This window comes from Camellia sinensis, chromosome 11 (genome assembly GCF_055761805.1).
Source record: "Camellia sinensis isolate YWXY chromosome 11, ASM5576180v1, whole genome shotgun sequence".
NCBI lineage: Eukaryota > Viridiplantae > Streptophyta > Magnoliopsida > Ericales > Theaceae > Camellia > Camellia sinensis.
The window spans coordinates 7542314-7551934 of record NC_138971.1 but is presented as its reverse complement, the minus strand read 5'-3'; positions in this window follow the sequence as shown (position 1 = coordinate 7551934).

Sequence of the window (9621 nt, the reverse complement as noted above, 5' to 3'; positions counted from 1 at the left end):
AGTTGCTGAGGAAAAGAGAAAGCCGAAGCAACTAAGTTGCAGAGGCGACACTTGCAACGGCCAAGTTGCGGAGGCACTTTGTCTTAGCACTGCCAATCCAAGTATTGTCGGTACCGCCACTATTCCAAGTATTGTCGGTACCACAGCTACCTGGAGTTGTTGAGAGAATGAGAAAAATGAAGCAACTAAGTTGCGGAGGCAGTACTTGTAGTGCCCAAGTTAATGAGGCATTTTGTCGGCGTCGCTATCTCTAATATTGTCGGTTCTGCCATTTGAACTTGCCGCGGGAAATGACTACCTCCACAACTACAGTCACCGCAGCTAACATGCAGAGGGAACGTCCTACCAAGGTGATAGCAGCCTTTGGGAGAAGTTTCCCCTCTGCAAGTAGAGGCTAATGCTTGGTGCTGATAGCAGGCCCCAAAGTTCATTAACTTGGACCTGATAGTAGGCCCAGAGATACCAGTATACCGTAGTAACCCCGCGAAGATGGGAGCAGGGCAGCCCGAGCGCAAAGGACTCCCTTTCCATTTACCCAGGTCATGGACTTGCCTTGGTTGCACAAGCAGGACCAAAGAAGCCCCTTTGGGTTTCGTACTAAGACACAGCATAACTGATAGCATGCTTGGCTATGGCCTTCACCCTGGGAAGCTAGAGAGTTTGTGGTTAGGTGACTAAGGGTGGAGGCTTCACTGAGGTGAACACAAAAACATGGCTGATAGCGGGCTATGAAGTCTTGAGAATGCATGTATTGGCTAAATAAAACTGAGAAGGCAAGTACAGCAGCAAGGTTTACCGTTGCAAGTGCATTTGCTAAGGTTCGAACTGAGAAGACAAGTGCAGTAGCAAGGTTTACCGTTGCAAGTGCACTTGTTGAGGTTCAAGCTGAGAAGGCAAGTGCAGCGGCAAATACTACCACCGTAAGTGCACTTGCTGAGGCTTAAAAGGTAGTTGTAGTGCCAAACACTCCCGTCGCAAGTGCACCTATTGAGGCATTTGTTGCCAAATAGATAGTACACATTACATGTAGAGGGACACATGGCACCTTCAGCCTGGTGGCTCAAGGCAGAATATTCCACGTGATCCTTAGGGACACATGTCTTCTCTCTATTTGGCCACTTGGTGTCCTTTTAGTACCAAGGAAAATCCTATAAATAGGACCTAACTTCTCAAGGTCCAATAGAGGAATTTTGGGGATTTAGGGGAGATGCTGCCCATTTGTGCACTGTCATTGTCTTCTTCTTGAGCTACTTGCTTCACCCTCACCTAGCCGCTCACTCTCCAAACTCCCAGACAGTTGTTGCTGCTCATTCTCCAGTCATTCCACTATTCTTGGACCATTAACATAGTTTTTCCTCTCTAATCATCTTCCTAACCTTGAACCTCCATACATTTCTAGTGACTCCGCTGGGGAGGCTGCTTTGTTAATGGTTTATACCTGCAGTGGCTTACACACTTCATTGGAAAAAATGATAGTGAATGAAGTTTAGCAACCCCCACTGCAGCATGGCTCTTCCAATGGCAGAGTAGCACATGCTGAGGACCTTGACCACAGTGTTGTGGTTGAGGTAGTCCAGTTACTTCAGGATACGCAGAAAGAGATCCTTACAGCTTTACAAACTCTCACTGAGGCTATTATGGCCATGGCGTCCAGACCAGCTCCAGCACAAGCACCTCCGCTTGTAGCAACCTCAAACCTCGTACCTAACCCGTTCCCTGAGAATCGGGCTCCGATCCAGGTGCCTCTGGTGGTACCTCAGACGAATGGTACGGCTGCTAGTTCAGCTACCCAGGAGCAGACTAGTTCATTTTAGCCCACTCACTTCGTTACTCTAGCAGATGTATAAGCTATGCTCAAGCAAGAGCGTAGCAAGAAGCAACTGCCACCTCTCCTCGACCCGAATGTAAAGCCTCCATACTCTTAGGAGATATTGGCCATGCCATACCCAACTGGGTATACAGTACCCAAGTTTGTTAAGTTTGATGGGAAGCAAGGTAGTGCCCAGAACATGTGGTAAGGTTCATTAAAACTCTTGGTGTCCATGGTGGTGACCACTTTCTGCACCTTCGGGCGTTCTCCAAATCACTTACTGAAAAGGCTTACAGCTGGTATGTGAACTTAGCCCTTGACTCAATCAAGAGTTGGGAGGAGATGGTGAACAAGTTTCATACAAAATTCTTTCAAGTCCAAGAGAAAGTTACAACCTTCACACTTGGGCGAGATGTCCAAAAAGAAGGTGAAGATATACTAGACTATGGCAAGCGGTTCTAGGATAAGGCTATTGACTGTCATGAACCAGTAGATAAAAGCCCACTTAGTCAGCATATATGTGGAGGGTGCCATACGAGACTACAAAATCTTCTTGATGAACCATAATCTGCCTACCTTTTCAGCCTTAATTAAGGCGGCTGGGAACCTCAGTACCACTGGTCCTTTGCATAGATCTCGCAACAGTCATCGCTACTCTCGCAATGGTAGAGCCGCTCGTAAGGAGAGGCGTCGTCCTCCCGAAAGAGGAAAAGTTATAAGGATACAAACCCATTTCCTTGCAGCCTTGAGAACATTAAAGCCTTGGTTAAAGAATGGGTAACTGCTGGTGAACTTACTTTACCTCCGGTTGATATTCCCCCTAACCAAGAAGGACAAAGAAAGCCCAGATTATTGTGTCTATCACAGAGCCACTAGAGACCTTACTAGAGACCGTTGGACTTTGAAAAGTATCTTTAAGAAGAAAATTGCTGCGAATGAGCTGAAATTCAAAGATGTTGGTAATCGTGATGTAAGGAAGGACCCTTATCCTAACCACAAAGAAAAAAGGAAGAATGTACATATGATTGGATATCTTGGGCCTATGCGTGATCAAGTGCACATGGCGTCCTACTTTGATGAGTTAGAAGAAATCACCATGGGCCAGCTCCCTAAAATAGTACTTGCGGAGGCAAAATTCACAAAGGATACTCATGCTCAGGCCTTAGAAAACTCTATTAAGTTTCGCACTTTCTTTGACTAGTTGGGGCTGAGCCAAGCTGCCAAGTTGGAAATAACAAAGGCCCTCATCAACATTTCTGAAGAGCATCATACTGTTGAGGCTAAGGAATATGTGTCTCGGCGTATCCAGGAGGACTATGGGGCCATTACTTTTTTAGAGGCAGACAGAGCATACCCATTTCTCCACAACCGTCCTCTTTTTGTCATATCTTACATCAATGATGTGGAGTTCAAGCGTGCTTTCCTAGATAGCGGGTCATCCATAAACGTTATCACTACCGACACCTTTGCAAGAGCTGGTATCCCAGAATCCAGGATGGTCCGCCAAACCATTACTGTGACAGGCTTTGGTAATGAGAAAAAGGATACTAAGGCCATGTTGTAGTGGACTTAGCAGTTGGGAGATCCGTTCCGTAACTAAGTTCCATGTGATTGAAGCAGACACAAATTACCACATGATACTTGGTAGAGCTTGGATGCACCGATATGGGGCTATTCTATCAAGTTATTACCAATGTGAGAAGGCAAAATTAGGGAAGCAAACAGTGACCATAAATGTGTTCGAAAAGCCATTTGTAGTAAAGGAAGCACACTATTCTGATGTAGTTTTCTTTACTGAACTATTCATGAATGAAACTCCAAGGACTGGCAAGGTTACAGGGGTAAAGTTGCCAAAGTGGGAAGACATTCGAGATGTAGAGGCTACTCCAGAAAGCAGCGGGCAAAAGAGGAGCAGCAAGTCCACCAGTCCCTTACCAAAGATTGTTACGGTGCATGAGGGTGGCAAGACAGTTTACTACCTATAACGGTCGTGGGGGCCAGACTTCATACCTTGGAAGGATGGCCCTGAGACCAATAAGTGTGAGGGTGACAAGTCCTAAGAAGGGTTGGTGGAGACTCTTAAACCCGCTCCTGAATGTATGCAAGACAGGCTCAAACCGTAACAAGAAATACTTGCTGAGGTAAACCTCAGCGACTTGCCAGGCCAGAACAAACCTGTGTTTATCAGAGGCACAATGGCTCCAGCAGCTAAGACAGAATTCATAACGCTAGTAAAGCGGTATAATGACGTCTTCACTTGGACATATGACGAGATGTCTGGCCTTGATCCATCTCTTGTTACTCATCACCTTGATACTTTTCCCAACTCTAAGCCAATAAAGCAGCATGCTTGAAAGTACCGCCCCGATCTTGAGGCAAAGATTAAGGAAGAAGTAGAAAAGTTGCAGAGGGCCAAATTCATTGAGCCTATACAATACCCAACTTGGCTAGCAAACATTGTTCCTATAAAGAAGAAGAATGACCAGATCAGAGTCTGCGTAGACTTTTGCAACCTGAACAAGGCCTCCTTGAGAGATGAATTTCCATTACCCCATGTCGACACACTTGTCGATTCTACCGCAAGCCATCAGATGTTCTCCTTCATGGACAGTTTTCAGTGGTTATAACCAGATAAAAATGGCACCAGAAGATGTAGAAAAGACAGCTTTCATAACGTTATTGGGAAATTTTTTCTATACCGTGATGCCTTTTGGTTTGAAAAATGTGAGGGCAACTTATCAACAGGCTATGACTGCAGTATTCCATGATATGTTACATCACAAAGTAGAAGTGTATGTGGATGATTTGGTAGTAAAGTCTACCGAGGTAAACCGACACCTCTGTGACTTAGAAAAAGTTTTTTAGCGTTGTCAAAAATTTTGCTTAAAAATGAATCCTCTCAAGTGTGCCTTTAGAGTTACCGCATGAAAGTTCCTTGGTTTCTTAGTACACCAACGTGGTATTGAAGTAGACGGGGATAAGATCAAGTTCATCATGGAGATGCCACTGCCGCACTCTCAAAAAGCCTTGAAGAAATTCCTAGGTAAAGTGTCATACCTCAGGAGGTTCATTCCAGCCCTTACTGAGATAACCTTTTCCTTTGGGGCACTACTGAAAGGGAATCACAAGTTTAAATGGTTACAAGAACATCAACAGACATTTGCTATGGTGAAGAAAGCACTTACCTCGCCATTTACAATGATTGCCCCACAACCTAAAATGCCTCTGCTACTGTACCTTACCCCACTGTACCTTACCTCTATCTCTACACAGAAGTTGCGCCATTATTTTTTGGCACACCCGATTTAGTTTGTGACCAGGAGTGATCTAGTCCGCTACCTATTAAGCAAGCCTGCTCTAACTGGAAAAATGGCAAGATGGTTTTTGGCTCTAGCCGAATATGACATCACTTGCATTACACCCAAGGCTATTAAGAGCCAAGCACTTATAGACTAGCTAGCACAATTCCCATCTGGTGAACATGAACCTGCAGAGGTACCTCTACTTGGTGAGGTCCATGTCTCAGCAGTTGCGGTTGAGACTTATTGGGATTTAAAATTTGATGAAGCCTCTGGGACTAGAAAAGGCGGAGCTGGTATAACCTTAACCAGTCAAGAATGAGAAAAGTTCCACTTACCATATAAGCTTGACTTTGAATGTTCAAACAACGATGCTGAATATGAGGTGCTAATACTGGGTTTAATTGCTGCCCAAAAGAAAGGCCTCCACAAGTTGAAAATTTGGGGTGACTCCAAGTTAGTTGTCAAGCAAACCTTGGGTGATTTCGCCTTGAAAGAACCTTTTTTGGCCCCATACCGCACCATAGTTCAGAAGTTGCTCACTCAGTTTGATGATGTTCAAATCCAACACACCCCTCGCACACATAACCGTTTTCCCGATGCCCTGGCTACACTAGGGGCAAATGTGGACATACCAAATGATAGTATAGCCATCGTCATCGAGAAAAGAACAACACCAGTAGTGTTAGCCGAAGAACGTACAGAGCAAAATGCTGAGGAATGGAGAGCAGATATAATCCAATAACTGAAAACAAGCCGAGGAACAATCAGACCAGCAAAACTTGCATCATTCCTACTCCTGAGAGACGAGAATTGTATTTTTGTGGTCCCAATAACCTGCTAGCAAGGTGCATCGACAGACAAGAAGCAACTTACAGACTTAAGCAGATCCACACTAAGTCTTGTGGAGATGGAGATATTAGTCTATACCGACGGATGTAAAGGCAAGGGTATTACTGGCCAGAGATGGAAAAGGAAAGTACTGAGTTGCAGAGGTAATGTGCAAAATGTCAATCCCATCCTAAAGAAGAGAAAGCCCATTTCTTAAGTAGTGAAGAATGGAGACAGCCATATTGACTACCTTGGAAATAGCACACTGTCTGAGAATGAAACTGATGCAATCAGAGTTAAGAGGCGGGCCCTCCGCTTCTTCTTTGACCAAGGCAAGTTGTACCGAAGAAGCTTTGAAAGGGCACCTTTGGCGTGTTTATCCAAAGATGAGGCAAACGAAGTACTGAGAGAAGTCCACAAGGTAGAGCATCAAGGAGGGTAACGACTATATAGACACCTTATCCACCTTGACTACTACAGGCCAATAATGAAAGAAGATACTAAAAACTTTGTAAGAGGATGCCAGTCTTATCAGAAGTTTGGGAACTTGATACATGCACCAGCGGTTGAACTGCACAACTTCAAGACTCCTTACCCGTTTCATACTTGGGCATTCGACCTAGTAGGTCCTATAGCATAACAATCCAAAGGCCACAGATGGATACTTGTAGCGATCGAAGTTAGCACCAAGTGGGTGGAGGCTATACCGATGAGAAAAGCAGACGGGGCAAGAGTGGCCAACTTTATCAAGGAAAACATCACCTATAGGTTTGGCATACCCAAAGTGATGTTGTCTGATAATGAGGCTGCTTTCATAAACCGCCATATGGGTAGATTGCTGGATACATACCAGATCAAACATCACAAGTCTACTCCATACTATCCTCAAAGGAGCAGACAAGATGAGGTAACCAACAAAACCCCCATCCAAATACTGAGTAAAATGATGGATGAAGTAGGGGGCACATGGTCTGAACAACTCCCCGTAGCACTCTAGGCGTACAGAACGTCAAGGAGGAAGCCGACTCAGGCAACCCCATTTTCCCTAGTATATGGATCCATTCCAGATAGCAGAAAGAACGACATAGAGGCAGCCCAAGAAAGAAGAGATCGAGCCTCATGGGCAATTGAAAAGTATCATCAGTCCATAGCCTGCGCCTACAATCATTCTGTTCAACATAAGGAGTTCAATGAAGGGGACTTGATATGGAAGATGGTAGACATAATCATGCAGGGGCAACCAATTCCCAAGTTCTCGCCAAGATGGAAAGGCCCCTACAAAGTTGCTAAGGCAGGCAGTAGTGGGTATTACAAGTTGACGAGAGTAGATAACGGGTTTAGAACTGGTCCTATCAACACTAAGTATATACATGAGTATTTTCCTTAACTTCCTTTGTTCAGCAAAGAGTTGTAAGTTTCTTTTGTTAATATTTCCAAAGTAAAGTGTAAAGAAAGTGTCAAACACTTAGTAAACTTGTTACTCTTGTAAACACTTAGTCATAGAGAAATCCTGTTCATAGCAAAAGTACTAGTTGTCTTGAGAAGTTATGTAAAGACAATAAAAGGAAGGCAATGAAGTGAAATTCAACTACTCAATATCTTTGCTTCTCATAAAAAAATCAAAGTTTCCCATAGCATATTTACAATGCTCAAAGAAAAAAAGAAGAAAGAAAAAGATAGCAAGAGTACCCAAAAAAAAAAAAAAAAACCATAACAAAGTCACAATACATCAAATCAAACCCTTCATTAGGGAGTCCATCAGAGTCACATCAAAAGGCAACTGAGCAACAAGCTTAGAGTCCTTCTCTTTGAACCGAGTCAGGTTCTGTCGGTGCTGCTCTAAAGCACCCTCACATTCTTTGATAGTCTCTTCCAATGAGGTGATCATGGCCACATTATCTGGGTGCTCGAGAAAGCCATCGACTGCTTGGAGCCTAGCCTTCATCCACGATAAGTCCAAACCATTCCTCTCAAAACCACTCAAATTTTCCTCGGCACTCTCTACAAACTTGCTGGGAGTTGTTAGAATCTTCTTCGTGGCGAGTTCGCGTATGAAATTAGCAAAGGACTCCAACAGTGCTGTCTGCACCATCGAGCCTAGAACATTAAAAGTAGTAAAGGTGCTAAGGTGCAACGCTTGGATGCGAACAATGATGAAAACAGCTTCGGAGGAGACCTAATAGCTTAGAAAAGAAACTCTCCCTGAAGGCTGTGAGGATTCTCTCACACCACTGCTAGCTTGAACTCCAAAAGGGAGACTTGCAGAGTGACCAAAAGTCTGAGGGCGACGCATCTCCCTTGAAGATGATTGCCTAGCGGTGTTAGAATGGGTAGATGTTGGGAAATGACCGGGTGAACTGATCTCGCAAGATAGGCCAAAACTGCCTACACCGTCGTGTCACTCTAAAAAAAGGTCGTCCATGTGGTAGTCCTCAACATTCAGATCTAGTACAGCGATGTTGTCCATCCATGTATAAAAGTCTCGTGATCTCCCAAGATTAGCTAGCACCTCAGGAAAATGAGTGGGGTACAGATCAGTAAGCTGCTCAGAAGTTGCTTAGGCAACTGGGTCAGAAATACCAGTAACAATAGTAGCACCATGAGTGGCCAAGTTAATAGTTACCTCTGCAAGTTTTGGGGGCCCCACAGCATGAACAGCCGTTATATTTGCACCCTTCTCAGCAACTTAGACATTGGAAAGTGTGGTTTTTTGAACTAGTGGAGACTTAGTAGATTAAGAAAAGCCCCCAGATCCAACTTCCATTGGGGATAATGCAACTTCAAGTGGTTCCCTTGCTCCACGCTTTTCTCTCGGGGTTTCAAGAACAAAATCTTCCCTACCAACGGAGGAATGGTCGGAGTGAATGAGATCAACAGGGTTTGGAGTCTCAGTGCCCTCAACAATTGTACCACTCTCTGCAACTTTCATAGTAGGGGGAACTCGTCCACTTTTAGTAAGGGGGTATCATGACCTTCTTCCATATCTGTAGCCTCAACAACTGGCTCAACTCTAGCAACTGGTTCGGCTTCAACACTTGGTTTTTCTTCAATGTCCGGAAGTATCATTCTACGAGTTCTAAGTCTGATGACTCTTGAAGCGATGAGAAGGTCGTTATCATCGTCTGAATCCAAGAAAAGTCCAATGACATTCGAAGGACCTCCGGGGCTCAAAGGTGGTATGGCCAAAGCAGTGCCACATCTTAAGACCAATAGGCCCTGAAAAGGAAAAAGATCATGTGACTATTAGAGTAAAGATAACAGGACCAGGGAAGTACAAAAGAATGCAAAATATGTTTTAAGTGTGGATACCTTCCGGAGTCTCTTCCTACTTTGGCGAGGCATGAGCCTCAGCAACTGATGTTGTTGCCTCCTAGACTGCTTTTAGTTGGGAGTGGGTCATACGCACTGTTGTACCAATAGGCGGGAGAGCGACTTATAGAGGTTAGACGGGCATTGCCCCAGATGGATGAGGCTCCTCTACTGCAGACAAAGATAAAAGTTTGAAATGGCAAGATAGACTTGTCTGATTCCCACGACCAGAGGGGAGACGAAAAGATAAGTCAGGTTGCGAAATGGGTTCCACTATAGGGACAACTGGATCACTGTTGCAAAAGTTGAAAAAAGAGTTGAGGTTGGGGTGCCAAAATAGCCTATTACTGGGGGTGAAGGCACATTCTCTTC